This window comes from Jaculus jaculus, chromosome 8 (assembly GCF_020740685.1).
Source record: "Jaculus jaculus isolate mJacJac1 chromosome 8, mJacJac1.mat.Y.cur, whole genome shotgun sequence".
In the NCBI taxonomy this organism is placed as follows: Eukaryota; Metazoa; Chordata; class Mammalia; order Rodentia; family Dipodidae; genus Jaculus; species Jaculus jaculus.
The window spans coordinates 48,670,148-48,685,502 of NC_059109.1; the positions used below are offsets into that span (position 1 = coordinate 48,670,148).

Consider the following 15,355-nt stretch of genomic DNA (forward strand, 5'->3'; position numbering starts at 1 on the left):
ATTTCTTGTGTTTTTTGTTATTGTTGGTTGTGTATGTTTTGTTCATTTCTGTGTTTTCATTTTTTTGTTGTTGTTGTTTTGGAAGGGTTAGTTATTTTGCATGTATGTGCATGTGTGGTGAAATTGCATCTATATATGTATATTCATATACATGTGGGAACACATGTATGCCATAGACACTCATGTGCATATGAAAACCAGAGATTAACATTAGATGCCATTGTCGATTATTTATTTATCTTTTATTTTAACCCAGAATTTACTGAGGTTGAATCTTTTATTTAAACCCACAGGTTACTGATTCTCGCTAGCCATCATACCCAGGGGATCCCCTACCTCTGCATCTCAGACTTACAGGCCAGCCACTACCCCCAGCCAGCATTTATATAGTTGCTGGAGATCTGAACGATCGTGTTCATGCTTGCATAGCAAGTTCTATATCCACTGAGTCATTTCTCCAGGCCCTAAATCTTAGTCTTTATACATGAACCTCTAATTGTCATGCAATGTCTTTAGTTTGTCTGATGTCTGATTAGGATTTAATAATTTCTTGGAAAATAAATGCGCAAACTCAATTTAGGACACAACTTTTTTTTCCTGCATAAAACATCTTAATATAAAAAAAAATCTTAATATGACTTTATGCTTGTCTTTACCTGGTGATTTCATCAGCATAAAAGGCTTACCTGATCTTATGACCCAAATGAAGAAATTCAAGAGCTGTTTCATCTTAACTTCCTCAACTGGTCCTTCAACATAATTCAGAGATGGTAAATAATATCAATAAACTGGGACTGGTGATATGTCTTAGCTGTTAAGGCACTTGCCTATGAAGCCTGAGGAGCCAGGTTTGATCCCCCAGTACCCACATAAAAATAAACAAATAAATAAAATTTTAAAAATAGGGCCGGAGAGATGGCTTAGAGGTAAAGGAATTTGCCTGAAAAGTCAAAGGATCCCAGTTCAATTCTCCAGGACCCATGTAAGCCAGATGCACTAGGGGCACAAGCATCTGGAGTTCATTTGCAGTGGCTAGAGGCCCTGGCATGTTCATTCTCTTTCTTTCTCTCTCTATCTTTCTCCCTCCCTTCCCCCTCCCTCCCTCTTTCTCGCTTTCAAATAAATAAATAAATAAATAAAATACATTTTTAAAAAATTAAAAAATAAACTGGTATTTATTAAGCACCCACTATGTGATAGGTATTTTCTAAGCATTTCCATATATAATCTTATATCCTCACAGCTAACCTGTAAAGATAAACACTTTTATTATTTTACAGATATAGAAAAAGAAAGAAGCCCAGCATGTAACTATCCTGAGCCTTCACAAGTTTTAAGTACTAGAGAAAGGATCTCAGACCACATGTACTTAGGTCCAGAGCTCATACTAAACTTTGTGCATCTAAAAATTGTTTCATCATTCACTTTCTGTGGCTTCTCACATTCAGGACAAGTAATGCTTTAAGCTGACAAACTATAACACATGGTTGAATTCTATTCCTGTTGAAGTTGTGATGGGAATTAGCTAAGAGAAAAATTGACTCCTTACTCACTCGCTACTATATAGCATCATAGCAAAATGGCAAGACCACTCTGTGGAATGTAATAAAAACATAGCACAGGGATGGAGAAATTGCTTAGTGTTAAGGTGCTTACTAAGGAAGCCTAATGACCCTGGTTCAACTCCCCAAGACCCACGTAAGCCAGAGGCACAAGGTGGTGCATGTGTCTAGACTTCATTTGAAGTGGCTGGAGGACCTAGTGTGCCCATTCTTTCTCTCCATCTGCCTCTTCCTCTCTCCCCCCCCTCAAATAAATGAATAAAGTATTATGAGCAATATTAAAAAGCATAGCACATATTAACATGCTTATATTGAAACTGTAGAAACTAGTACCACACCATTTGAAATCAACCAAATACACATTAATGGGTCTAACTCTGAGATTGCCCAGAGACGGTTGAAATATTGGATATAATTATGATGTCCTAAAGAAAGAATTAGCACCTGAACATATTGTGCTTGAGAAGATACTACATTTGTTGTCTATTTCTGTGAAGCTAAAGATGACAAAGAAGAAGAAAGAAAAGGAGGATGAAAAAAAAAGGAGGGAAGAAGAGAAGACCCTGAATTCTTCACTGAGGGAACCCTTTCTGGAACAGGCCCACCCTATTGTAACTATTGTAAATAAATACCTTTTATTATAAAGTGCTTAGCATTAAGTTTTTTATGTATATAACAGGCTTAATCCACTTTTATTTTTCCGTATAAAATCCCTATGTGGTAGACTGAGACTCTGGTGTGGGTTTTCACAAGATGATCAGTGAGTTCCTGGAAGGGAGACTTGGTGAATACATTCTCTTTCCAGAGGTCGGGGTCAGATAGCTATAGGCCTTAAGAGATGACGTCAAGTGGCCTTAGCAAAGTTGCCCAGGGTGGCAGTGCAGCCCCTGGCTGAAGGGTCGCAGTCATCAATACCAGCCAGCAGCAGCAGCTTCTGGGCCACGGGGGCAGACACAATGTCAGTGCCCCTGGGGGCAGGAATAAGGCCCACCAGCATAGAGCCACAACGGCCTGTCACCTTACAAGGGTCTGTGTGGAGCTTGCCGATCTTGTTTCCCCAGTAGCACAATGGAGAGCTTGGCCGAGATGATGGCCCCTCAGATGGCAATGGCTACCTCTTCGGAGCACTTAACACCCAGGCCGACATGACCCTTGTAGTCCCCAACGGTGACAAAAGCCTTGAACCTGGTCCGCTGGCCAGCGCCAGTCTGTTTCTGCACTGACATGCATCCTCAATGGACATCCTCAGGAAGAAGTCAGTAATCTCAGACTCCTGGATGGGCAGGGAGAACAGACAGATCTCCTCCAGGGACTTGATCTTCATGTTCTTGACCAGGCGTCTCAGCTCGGGACAGGGAACCATTCCTTGTCTTTGACTTTGCCTCCATGGGCCCCACAACCACAGCCACGCCCACCTCCGTGGAAGCCCCGGGGCCCCCCAAACCCCCTCCTGCTGCACCAGCATCATCCGCTATTTGGTGATTTCCCTAGGAAGAAGCAGGATTTCTTTTTTATAAAATATTTTTATTGAATTGGAAAGATGGCCCAGCAGTTAAAGGTGCTTGCTTGAAAGCCTGATGGCTTGCATCCAGTTCCCCAGTACCCATGTAAAACCAGATGCAAATAGTAGTACATGGATCTGAAGTCCACTGGCAGGAGCAAGAGGCCTAGTGCATGGATTCTCATAGTCTCTTTCTGTTCTCTCTATCTCTCCTTGAAAATAAATGATAAAATAATTTTTAAATATATTGTTGTTGATTGATTTGAGACAGAAAAAGGCACACATGGAAAGAGAGAGAAAAAGAGAGAGACAGAGAGAGTAGGCACATCAGGGCATCCCACAACTTTAAACCAACTCCAGACACATGGCTGTATATGGGTACTGGGGAATCAAACTCAGGCTAACAGGTTTTACAAGCAAATGCCTTTAGCCACTGAGCCATCTCTCCAGCCCCAAGACTTCAAATGAGTTATGAAATAGATAAAGATGACAAGCATTTGCTTCAATATGCAAATTCAAGTACCTGCTGAGCTTTACTATGATTTAATTTCCTCTCCCTTTTATCTGTTTTCCTGATTCATCATCATCACAACCATCACCCACATATGGAGAATACCAAGTAGGAAAATGGCCTCTTTTTGGAACCAGAGAAACTTTCACATTGTGAATGTGGGTAGGAGGCCTTGCATGTGTGGCTGCTCTTCTGTGAGATTACTGTCCTGGGGAATGAGGACGTATGCTTCGTGCATGGCTGAACCAGGCCAGGCAGCAATCTGTGAATATGATCAGTGCCAGAGAAAGAGACATGATGTGTCTTAGTCCAGTTTTTGTCTCTGTAACAAAATGACAGAAACCAATTAGCCTATTAAGAGCAGAAATTTGGGCTGGAGAAATGGTTTAGTGGTTAAGGCGCTTTCCTACAAAACCTAAGGACCCAGGTTCAACTCTCCAGGACCCATGTAAGCCAGATGCTCAAGATGGTGCACACTTCTGGAGTTTGCTTGCAGTGTCTAAAGGGCCTGGTCACCCATTTTCTTTCTCTCTCTCCCTCTCCCTCCCTCCCTCCCTCCCTCTCTCTCTCTCTCTCTCTCTCTCTCTCCCCACTCTCTCTCTTTCTCAAATAAACTAAAAAATGCTGAAAAAAAATCAAAGAAAGGGCAGAGAGTTATTTGGCTCATGGCTGTGTACTTGGAAAGTCCAAGAACCTCTATGTTATGTCATCATCACAGAATGAAAGGGAAAAGGAAAACATGAAAGGGAGAGAGGAGGAGAGGGAGAAAAAGAGGGAAAGAGAGAGCTAGAACAAGCAGTAGAGGGTCAAAATTCTCCTACAGTATTCCTGCCATTCTGATGATTAACCTATTTCCACCACAACAGCATTAACATTTATAGCCTGATCACCTCTTATTAGACTCATCTCCCAACAATGATTAAGTTCCTAGCACATGAATCTTTCTGATGGGTCTCTGCCCTCAAGAATTTAAAATCTATCTGGGAAAAATGGCTGTATACAAAAGATGAATGATAATAGAATAAGGACTGTGCTAATCACATGATTTGGCAGAAAATTATTATTGAAGTAGTTCCCTAGGCAAAATGAGTCAAACAGGACCCATGAAGAAGCATAGCTTAGCAATGAGCATTTTCAGGAAATGTAGGAAGGTGTTCCCTACAACCAGTAGCCATTATGAACACAGAATGCCAGACTATAGTAGTTTGAATGTGATGGTATAAATGTACAGCCCCAGAGACCCAGGTGTTTTATTAAAATTAAGCTTGTAACTTGAGTCTCCACTCACTTGGCTGGAGAATGTGTCACTGGGGGCAGAGCCTGGTGTCCAGCTGTAAGGTGTGTTTGGGGAAGGGTGGTTCTTAATTCCAGCTCAAAAGTGGAGAGAGAGCAGTCTGAGTTCTGATGGTTTATGCTTGCTGCTTTTGGTGCTTGCTGGCTATTTGGTGGTTTCTCTCTGCTTAGATCAATGAAAGTGAACTAGATTTTTGTACCATTGATGAAACTTCCCCTACAACTGAAAAAAAGCTGAAATCAACCCTTTCCTCCCACAACATGTGCCTGGTTGGATATTCATCCCAGTAAAGCAGAGCTGACTACAACACAGCCCTGTCTGTGTACAATACTTTGGGGGGAAGAGAACCACAAAAAAGCCATTGATCTTAACTTCTTTCACAGAAGGAGCAATTAATCTAATAATGATGAGCATATGACAGTCAACCCAACTTGGATTATATTTGGTTTTAAATGCTAGTCTCTCTTATGCAGTTTTCCTTCTATGATTTCCATTATAAACTATGACCAATAATATTAAGAAGAAACTTCTAGAAGTCATGGATTTCTAAGTTTTAAGTTGGGAGCCATTCTGAGTAGCAGGATGAAATTTCATGCCGTCCTTGTCTATCTTACCTGGGATGTAAATCATCCTTTCTTTCAATATATTCATACTGTGTTCTCCATTTGCATGTTACTCACTTCATAAGGCCTGTGATCAGATCAACTATTATAGTGTGAAATGTTTGTAGCCAAGAAACTCCTGTTTTAATTAATAATTGCCCTAGCATGCAAATGAGGGTTTGCTGGCAACTCATTCATGTCAAAAAGAAGCCATCTAGTGCTCCCTCTGAGTGAAATGCTTTAAGTTCATCATAGGCATGGTGAAAGAGGGGAAAAACACAATACATGTAAGGCACAGTACTACTTGTAGCATCAGGGATCTTGTGAGGGATGTAGATCATATCCTCCCCAGACTAGAGGACACTATCACACTAGCACAATTGCTAAACACAATTTTTACTATTTTCATGGAAGACGATGATCCCATGGAATATACAAACCATATTGCAGCCCTGCCAAAGAGAAAGCAGGCAAGCTTTTCTCTGAAATTTTTGTCATTTCCTCCCTTATATTCCTCTGTTAAGGACTTGAATCAAAACAAAAAGCAATGCTTCGTAATGAAACAAACCAAATTCTAAAGAAAGGTTTCAGTAGCCATGAAGATTTTATCAGTTCATCCAAACTTGCCTACCATTATTCCTGGTGAATACCTTCTAAGCTTCTTCTGGATGTGTCAGGGTTCCAGAGGTATATTCCTTAATCCTTGGGACCCAAAGCCTGTGTCCTTCACTACACGCATGCGTTCTTGTGCCATCACTGCGTGCTCACCGAGGTAGATGTCACCAATTCCCTCCCTACAGAGGAAGCAAATGGAAAAACCAGAATCTGCTGGAATTCTTTCAAAGATTTCTTACCACCACTGGAAAGGAGACATCTGCCACCTCTTACTGAAGAAGGGGGGAAGAAAAACTACATTTGAGGATTTGATTTATTTTTCCTCACAGCTAGATAGATAGCCTATGCTTGTCAAGCATATGTAAAACTACCTGAGTTCAGATCCTCAGAACCCGTAGAAAAAAGCCAAACATCATGACAAGCATCTAAAATATGTGCAGAAGGCAAGACAGGAGGTAGAAACAGGAGAATTTCCTGGAAGTTGTTCTCTGACCTCCACACCTGAGCCTGTAGTGCCACACCTGCACCTACACTCACACACGTGGACATGCACACACACCCCAAAATATTTTGTTTTCATAAAAGCTCAAAATAATCATTGTACTTCTTTCCTGTGCTGAGAAAACTGTATACTCTCCATACCTGCTATTTCCAAATTCATTTATCAATATCAGTATCAATATATCAGTGAGTTGGGATATTTTTCCTGATTCAACCAAGACAGTAAATACCCTTACTGTAAAGACACTTTAAAAAAAATTTTTTTATTAATTAGTTTTGTATTCAGCAAATACAGTCAGATTGGTACCATTATTAGGCTCATCCATGACCTGCCCCCTCCCCATTGGCCTCTCCTTGTTGAAGTATATGGGTCTTGCATTGTGCAGTTAGCCCACAGTTATGGGTAAGATAAATGTCTCTGCATATCATGACCCAACATGTGGCTCTGACATTCTTTCCACCCACTTTTCCACAAAATTTCCCTGAGCCATGTTGGGTTCATTTTTGGTCTGCTCCAGTGATGAGATGTTGGGGGCCTCTGAGGCTCTGGCTCTCTGATTTGGTAGGAGTTGATTTTTCTCTGTGTTGTCTCCTTCCCCCTTGTGCTGGTATCCAGTTCATCAGGAAAACAGCACCCTTGCTTGTTTTGCCAATTGTTCTTACTTTCAGCCTGGGCCCTTCTGAGGTATGATGGGGTGGCTCTCTCCTTAGGATCTACATCTATCTGAAAAAGAGAAGCAGATTCTCCCACAGAGAGTAAGTTAACACCAGGACAAATGAGATAACCCTTACTTTTTTTATAGAGCATTTGATAGGTATAGGCCCTCTTGTAGCCTATGATTGATGATAGCTTGATTGAAGAGTGGGATAATGTTTGGATGTGGTTCTGACTTGTTTCCCAGCTCCAGCTATGGGTCCCATACCACTGGGGGGGATCAGCTAGCCAAATCAAGAGCAGTTGGTTTCCCACCATGGCTATGTGCCACTATTGCACTTGTGTGGGCATCACAACAGGTTATTTGCTGCTAAGTAGGTTAGACCATGAGTTGCTTGGACAGATATTGGCCATTTTCCCCCAGTCGCCCTTGTAGCACCTTCTGGCACTAGACGTGCTGACTGGGGACTGACTCTCTTACAACTTCCAGCCATGCCATTCCATTTTATGTGTCAAATGCATATGGTGTCTTCAGCAGTAGAGTCTTACCACTAACCTTTGGTGGGTCATCAAGTACTCTGAAAGAAATCTGTCTTTTAGGAAACCTTGTAGGTCTCTCTGATCGAATGCTCATTGTGGATGATAGCCCCATGCTGGTACTGTGAGTTACAGGTCAGTGCCCACTAAGAAAAGGAGGAAAAAGGTAACTAATATACAAGAGTTAGAGAGAACAGAGAAAGAGAGTGAGAGAGAGGGAGGGAGGATGTAGAAGATTAAGGTTAGCCTTGATCCTACCCTCTCCAGTGTCTTGTGGTTCAGGTGTTCCCTGTAAGGGCCTGGTGAAGGTTCAGCCATTTGGCCTGCCTTTTAGGAAGTAGAATTTTATGGTACCATTGCCGTTTGAGTCTAGATTTGTGTTTCCCACTCCTTGAATGCCCTCCCCTCCCTCCCCATCCATCCTAGTGTGTAGTCCACAAGATGCTTGCTGGGTATGTAAGGTATCTTGGGTAGATTCAGGTTAGGTGCTGTAGATGAGTGAAACTGTGTGGCGATTTTGTTTCTGTGATTGGGTATGTTCACTGAGAATGATGTGTTCCAGGTTCAACCATCATAAAATCTCAGAGCAACACCAGAGCTGATGGATATTTTGGAATTAATGCCTCCTGGAGGCAGTGTATTGTTGGGGGCAGGCTTATGGGTGTTATAGCCAGTTTCCCTAAGCCAGTGTTTGGCACACTCCTCTGTTCCTGCTGTCTACCTTATGTTGGCCAGAGGATGATGTCCACCCTTTCATGCTATAGTTTCCCCTGCCATCATGAGCCTTCACCTAATGTCTGTAAGCCAAAATAAATCCTTTTTTTTCCAAAATTACCTTGGTCAGGTGATTTTTGCAAAATGTATGAACCTCATTGCAACAGTACTGTTGGTGCCAAGAGCGGGGTTACTACTAGACACATGGCTATGCAGCTTTGGCCTTTTGGAGCTGATTTTCAAGAGGAATGTGGAAGTATTTGAAACCTAGGCCTAAGAGACACCTTAAAATGCTGTAAGTACAGCTCGATGGATTATTCTGGTCAGAATTAAAAGACCTGAATGTAGTAAGAACTATGGACTGTGAGATTTGGCTTGTGAAAGTGAGAAAGATCTTTGCCTGCACTGGGCTAGAAGCAATTTTTGTTTTAGGCTCGCTGTTATGCCTGTGTCCTGAGAATTTGTGCAGGATTGCTTTGCATAGAAATGGATTTCTGTGAGCAGAGGGATATGGCACAGAAAGAAATCTTTAGGCTGAAACTGTTGACTGTTCAGCTGCAATTGAGAGAATACAACCTTTGAGATTGGGCCAGCTGACCTGCACTGGGACAACAGGAAGAATGTAGACTCTTTTGAAGGGGCCTAAATACTCAAGGAGTGTCCTGTTCCTCAAAGTCTGCTATATTCAACCCTGGATTGTGGAGTATAAGAAATACAGGAAAGAGAGGGTCATTGAATTTGCAACATGGTCTTGTGTTTTGGAACTGGCCATGAGCAGTGTGAAGCAGATTTGCTAGATGCCTGAATGGAGACCCCATGGGGTCATGAGGATAAACTGTGGATTGCAGTGGAGACCCAATGGAGATGCAGGGACCACGATGGCTGCTAAGGAAAGCTGCCAGCCCTGGATGAAGCTTTCTAGGACTGTGAGTAGCCTAGCTGGAGGGACAAAATTAGAACTCCAGAATCTTGTTGCTGGTTGGAATTGTCAGATGTTGAGACTCGTCACTGGCTAGAGTTGTTAGACTTGGTGCTGCAGAATTTGAGGTTTGCCCTGTTTAAATTATGTATTGGTTAAATATTTCATTACTATGCCCAATGCCATTGTTTGCAGTGTGAATGTTTATTCTGTGCCACCATGGGTTTTTAAAGGTTCTTTTTATTTATTTATTTTTTTATCATGGCTTAGTTAAAAGACCTTGGATTATGTGGATGTTTGAACATCATTGAGATTAGTAAAACCTATAGAGATTTTTAAAGTTGGATGAATGCATTGCATTTTATATCATGTATAGTTAACAGTTTATGGGGGCCAGGATCAGAATGTAGTGGTTTGATTTAGGTGTTACCCATAAACTTAGGTGTTCTGAATGCTAGGCTCCCAGCTGATGGAGACTAATTCCAAATTAATGCCTCCTGGAGGCGATGTATTGTTAACAGAGACTTACGGGTGTTATAGCCAGTTTCCCCATGCCAGTGTTTGGCACACTGTCATGTTCCTGCTGTCCAGCTTAGGTTGGCCAGGGGGTGATGTCCACCCTTTTCATGCTATCATTTTCCCTATGCCATCATGGAGCTTCCTCTAGAGTCTATAAGCCAAAAAAAAAAATCTCTTTTCCCCAAAAAGCTTCTCTTGGTGGTGTGATTTCTGCCAGCAATATGAACCTGACTGTAACACTCCAATTTTCACTTCATTTCACACCTTGCCTTTAAGTATTTATGGTCAGAACTTTTGTGCCTTTCACAGACTGTTTTGGACTTGACTCTCCAGCCCAAACTTGGTATCTTGTCTTAATCTAAGATCAATTCTGCTTCATGGTCCCATTCTCCATTACCTTTTCTCAGAGATATTCTTATTTCTTCCATTGACTCACAAATACACACTTGCCAGCTATCCACTGTCAGAGACTGGAAATAAAAAGCAATGACTCTGCACTTACCTTGCTAAGTCATCAGGTTGCACTTTCTCCTGAGCCTTACATTTGCCCATCCAACTCTCAATGGACATCTCCTAACAGTATTACCATCACTTAAGTTTCAAGATGTGCAGAGGTCCCTCTCTTGGTCATTTGGGCTCATAATTCCCCAGTGATCTTAAATTTGGCACTTTCTTTCTGCATGTCCATTTTCCTGAGCAAGGTATTTTTCCTATGTCCCTTCTTCTGGGATCCACCACCACCACTCTCTGTCTTATGAGCTTACTTGCCTCCCACATGGATTCTTTTGTTCCCAGAGATTCTATTGTCCGTTACATTGTACAGAATATCAGCTCTCCCACTTTGTGTATTAAGAGCATCAAATAATGCTCCTCACCCATGACACAAATGTAGGTAGGGAAGACACCTGGGCTACAGAAGGGAAGCAAAGTACACCTGAGCAAGATGTGGCTTCTTTGTCTTCTTATGCAAATTAGACCTAATTGTTCATAGTAGACAGCTTTAGGTTGTTGAGATGAACTTCTAAACCAGGAATAGTTATAAAGGAAGGGATGTATTGAAGATAGTGGGGAAGTTCCATAATGGCAGAAGAAGCTGGCCTCCTCTCACAGGTCCAAGCAGAGAGAGAAAGAAAGAGAGAGAGAGAGAAGCCACAAGCCAAAACCCAAAAGCTAGGCTATACAGCACACTTGGGAATTCCAGGCAAAGCTTAGGTACTTTGCTTATCTTTAGAATGTAATTCCAAGGCTACCTCCACTCCTTAGTGCTGGAACCTAGGATGGGCCCAGTGATACCTCCTCAAGCCACTAGCTGCAGATGGAAATTATAAATTCTAGTAAAATCCTGAATATATTGGGGATCATCCATTCAAACTACCACATTGTTTCTTCAATGAACACTTATCAAATACACACAAATCAAGATGTTTTCATAAGTACATGGTGATAGTTGCAGACAAGAAGTGAGAATCCAAGAGGGAGGATTGTAAAGCTCATGAACATAGAAATTTGTTTTTAGCCACTGTGACAATTACTGTCTTTTGTGCACTCAATAGCCAACCCTAGCTCATAAAATCCTCACTGGGAAAAGTGCTCTGCAAAGATGGCTACTTCCTCAGGACCCAGGGGGACTAGTGTGGGTGGATCTGAAGAAAAATTTTTGTCTCATTCCCCTTTGTTAATGATTGATTTAAGGATGCACATGTGACCAGCCTGCTGAGGGCTTCTGAGAAAAATTTATGGTGCCTACAATTCCAGTAGCTTGTGTCATGACAATATGGAGTCAACCTTAAATTGTAATTGCTAACATGTTGACGAAATCAAAAGTACAAAAGAAGGAATAACTTTGGTCCTCAATGGCATCATGAAGCCATTAAACTAACCCTTCAAGCACCAACTCATATAACACAAGACAGTAAATACCGTTACTGTAAAGACACTTTTGAGTTTTTCTGTTTTGCAGCAATACCCACCAGATCTGACATATAATGGCATGATTTAAATTCAAAGAGGAACTAAACACATTAGGCTCATATTTGTAGTTGCCTTCCTATTAGGTATGTGAGCTTGAGTTAGTGATAACCATTCTGAGTTTCAGCTCCCCCCCCCCCCCCGTAGAACTAAAATGTCAATACCAAGTATTTTCTTTTTTTCAAATCAAAGTGTCTGTAGCTAGAAAGCACTTAGAATACTGACCCATGGGAAGAGCGTAATAAGTTAGTCATACAACTGCCAGGCAAGAACAAGTCTTTATTGAGCTGAATTCCAGGTAAGGAAACTGAGTCCTAGGCATAATTAGTAACTCAGTGGTGATCACTTGGTTGAGATCAAAATAGGATCGAGATCTAGAAATGGGCATAATGAATGCTCTTCTGGAATCCTCTGGTGTGGAAAACATTAGAGTCAGTGGCACATCAATCATACCTCAACTGGCACAATGGATGCCTCTGACTACCAGTGCTATGAGCTTATCTTAGAATAAAATTAAAATAAAAATGTTTTAAGTTTGAACCTTTATATTATGAAATTATTGATCAATCTTAAAATTTTTAAGCATAATATTTTCCTCCTATTTTTTTCTTTTCTCTATGAATGTTAATGAAGTTTGCAAATAGAGAACTTACCAGTGGCTTTTATGCTTTCTTCTTATAATAGGTTTGGAATTTATTTTCTGAATGATAATCCACACTTCAGCAGTTTGGAAGACTTTATACTGGGAGACAGAAAAAGTGCTTCCTCTAAAAGAGAGAGCATCTGTTACCAATTAAATGTGAAAAGGTACATTCCTTTGCACTTAGACTAATTCTAGTGTTCCAGTCTACATATAAAACTCCTAGTTATCAAACACATATGGATACTGGAGAGATATACAAATTTAACATCTTATAAAATACAATACCTAATAAAATTTAAATGTATTTAGTAATCTGAGATATGACATAGTGAGATGGCATGATAAATTAACCATCAGGTTTGGTGTTAATAGACCTGAGTTCAAGTCCCAAACTCAGATGGCTTGAATCAAAGCACTTACTTCTTTGAGGTTCAGTTTTCCTCAGCTGTAATGTTGTCAAGATTATGCTAATCTGTTTGCTAAGGAGAAACTCTATATGAAATCACAAATATTGTGCTATTATTTCACTTACACAATTACATAAGTGGTTTATATTTTTATTCATTAAAACTGATAATCTCGGGCTGGAGAGATGGTTTAGAGGTTAAGCGCTTGCCTGTGAAGCCTAAGGACCCCGGTTAGAGGCTCGGTTCCCCAGGTCCCACGTTAGCCAGATGCACAAGGGGGCGCATGTGTCTGGAGTTCGTTTGCAGAGGCTGGAAGCCCTGGTGCGCCCATTCTCTCTCTCTCCCTCTATCTGTCTTTCTATTTGTGTCTGTCGCTCTCAAATAAATAAATTTTAAAAAAAATTTAAAAATACTGAAAATCTCTTTAAACATAGGGAAAATAGCAGGATAAATCATTGTATACCACTTTTCATTATTTCTATTAGTTCTGCCCTTTATACATATCTGCAATAGAAGAAAAATAATCATCTTTTTGTTATTTGCTTCAGTAAATTAGCATAGATTTTGTCCCCACTGACCAACACATAATTAGCATAAGTCTTGTCCTGGCTGACTAGCACGTGAGATGTGCTCATCAAAATGTGGTTTCTGAAGAGTGATACTTTCATGAAATGCCAGAAAATCACAGTTGATGGAGAAAAAAATGTTAAGGAATTTATAGAAAAGAAATGAATGACAGGGGGCAGAAATTTTGGCAAAAAGTTGAAAATCATGGTCTTCCTGAAAATTGTCAGGAGGAAGCCACTATTTCCTGGAGCTGACCCTAAAGAAGTCTGGTGATCATCACAGGAACTTGCCTGGTTCCCATTTGCACAAGCATCACTGGTCAGTTGCTTGGGGTAGGGGGATAGGGGGTGGGGGTCCTTGCTAGCTACCTTACCTCTCCCTGTCATTCTTGTTTCTTTTCTGCCTCTCTAATTCCTCTTCTCTTGCCTCCTGAATTCTTTTCTGTGTTTATCTGTACTTCATCTCTCATTCCTTCATTGTCTAGTCATAGGCACATGTGAATTTGTATGCATGGTGAAAAAGATAATTAGCTAATATTGTAATAAGATAGTAGAGTATTCTTCTTGAGTTATAGTGTTTTGTTTTGCTTTGCTTTGCTTTTACATTTCTGGACACCTTTTCCATCCTAACATCAGCAAGTGTGTTCTAGGTAGATTTCTTGGCATATATAAAGAAAATACAACAATAGAATCAGGTTCTTCCATGGTGGTGACCATTAATGTATTTTCTCCAAATCAGCAATTGATAAAGGATAAGTGGAAGAAAATAGAATAAGAGCAAAATTACAGGTATATTTTTGGTAGGGTTCCAACATGATGTCATCAAGGGGATAAAGCAACAGAATCTCCTGAAAGGTTTTGTGATCTAAGAAGAGCTATGATTTTCCTTCTGGGTGGAAAAAGGCAAAGCAGCAATATAGGTAGAAATGTCCCAACAGCAGAGAGCAGGAGCAATAAAGAGAAACAGCTGAGTGCCATAGTCTTCTGTTGCAGCTACAACAAATTATTGCACACTGAGTGACATCACAAATTTACCCTCTTAAGCTTATAGAAGTCAGAGGTACAAAATAAATCTCAATGGGATACAATCAAGAAATGAGCAGAAATATGTTCCATTTTGGAGACTCGAGGGAAAAATTGATTCTTATATATTCTCTGTCTTACCCTGGTTCCTCACATTCATTTGCTTATACACACACTTTTTCCATTTTTAAAACCAGGAATGGAGGGTCAAGTCTTTAATCACTCTAACACTGAGTTGTTTCCGACCCTCTTTTTTTCTTTTTACAACCAAGGACCCTAGTGATTACATAAACCCATCTCCCTACCCAAAAGCGAACTGTCAGTTTTATCCTCCACCTAATTCCACTTTGTGTGGTCATAGACTCTGTGGATTAAAATGTGGACACTGGGGCTGGAGAGATGGCTTAGCGGTTAAGCGCTCGCCTGTGAAGCCTATGGACCCCAGTTCGAGGCTCGATTCCCCAGGTCCCACATTAGCCAGATGCACAAGGGGGCGCACGCCTCTGGAGTTCGTTTGCAGTGGCTGAAAGCCCTGGCGCGCCCATTCTCTCTCTCTCCTTCTATCTGTCTTTCTCTCTGTGTCTGTTGCTCTCAAATAAATTAATTAATCTAAAAAAAAAGATGTGGACACTGCATTAATACCTGACACAACTTTACAGAATGCCCAAGAACTCACAGGGACAACAAAGAACTTAGCCCTCGTGCAGTTGCAAATAACATGAACAAGAATGGAGTCTTAAGGACCCCAGAGATCTTGTCAAGATGAGAAGTAGACAGCAGGAGATCCCTACTGTACATGAGTGACTAAGGATACAAAA

At 40.9% G+C, this 15,355-nt stretch overlaps 1 pseudogene; it reads right to left on the reverse strand.

The window, feature by feature from the left end:
• Positions 1-2,243: 2,243 nt before the first annotated feature.
• LOC101607734 lies at positions 2,244-10,500 on the reverse strand (annotated as a pseudogene).
• Positions 10,501-15,355: the final 4,855 nt, after the last annotated feature.